This window comes from Mastomys coucha, unplaced genomic scaffold (genome assembly GCF_008632895.1).
Source record: "Mastomys coucha isolate ucsf_1 unplaced genomic scaffold, UCSF_Mcou_1 pScaffold21, whole genome shotgun sequence".
Classification (NCBI taxonomy): domain Eukaryota; kingdom Metazoa; phylum Chordata; class Mammalia; order Rodentia; family Muridae; genus Mastomys; species Mastomys coucha.
Genome location: NW_022196904.1, coordinates 66067506 through 66069153, shown reverse-complemented (window position 1 = coordinate 66069153; position 1648 = coordinate 66067506).

Sequence of the window (1648 nt, the reverse complement as noted above, 5' to 3'; positions counted from 1 at the left end):
GGAAGAGATATGTGTGGTACACTGTCATCTTTCCTCACTGGGCATCTATAGCCTGGGTATTGAAGCTGGGATCCTGAAAAGGCCAAGAGTAGGGTATTCACTGTGTACCACAACACACTCACTTGGAGTTCACCACTGTTGTCTCTCTACTGGAGTACTTTTTGGGCTTTTGTCTTTGAGACAGAGTCTCTTTCTCTCACCCAGGCTAAACTCAGCTTACAATCCTTCTACCTCAGCCTCCTAGCTACTGTGATTGAGGGTGTAAGCCACTATTCCCAGCTGTATGTATTATTGTATACACAATGCACTCTTGATTTTTTTTGGCAATCCATAGAAATGTTCACTATAAAAAAAAAACAAAAACAAAAAAACAAATTCTGTTCAATATTTAGTTGATACAGCTATAGATGGAAATAATTTATTTTTGTTTTGTTTTTTGAGACAGGGTTTCTCTGTGTAGCCCTGGCTGTCCTGGAACTCACTCTGTAGAGCAGGCTGGCCTCGAACTCAGAAATCCGCCTGCCTCTGCCTCCCAAGTGCTGGGATTAAAGGCGTGAGCCACCACTGCCCAGCAGAAATAATTTTTTTCTGGGGAAATTATCACTAGTCTGCTTGATATGAAAGATTTCATAAGCATTGATTGTCTTACTGTTGTTACAGTGGACTCCTGAGAAACCCACCATGCACTGACAACACACCATATCTGTGCAACACCAGGCGGACATGACCACAGGGGTACCTCTCAAGGAAAGGCCTTGGCTTCTGACTTTTCCCACATGCTTAAGACAAGTCCCAACCATTGCTCATTCCACCCACATCCTAGCTTCCCTAATCCTACTTCCTGATCAAAATCAGACTTTGTTTAGTCAACTCATATTACCTATGTAACCCTTCTGTTACATTCCTCCATACATTTCACCTTAAGCAGAGACTACATATTTAACCCTGTTTATGTATGAGTCAGGTTGATTATTCAAAACTCCTATGGTACTCGCATTAATAAAATGAACAGGAAACACAAAATCAAATAGAAGTATCAGGCTCAGCTGTACTACAGAACATTAGAGAGCTGTAGTTCAGAATTACCTATTATATCTTTTGTTAGGAACAAGAGAAAAGGAGTTTGGGCTGTTGGGATGACTCTATAGGTAAAGGTGATTGCTGTAAAAGCCTGATGACCTGAGTTCAATCCCTGGATCCCAGAACAGAAGGATAGCAGTCGGAGATGGGGGAGAGTAAGTAAAAGAAAGGGCTGAACGGAGGAAGAAGACAAGGATGGCATAAAACATGATTACTGTACTTGTCTGAGTGTGTTCTCCCAGCCATTACACGGGTAGAAGTCCCCCCACATAATCATTATTGTCATTTCTCTCAACTATTGAATTAACACTGCAAATTTCCACCTTTGTAATCTTTAAAGAAGGAAGCTATTTGTACTCTCAGCCTGAGTTATATAATTTGTAGTTTGAAATCAGTCTTGCCTTTTTCCCACTGTCTCATTGATTTTTATGTCTCAGCAGATTTCTCAGGCACTCTTTAACTTGATTTTGACTTGCAGCCTAGGGCCACGAGTGTAACGATTTAGGTGGACATGAGACCCAGTCAGAGGACAGGAGGAGACAAGGTTGTGTTCCTCCTAATTGGAAAC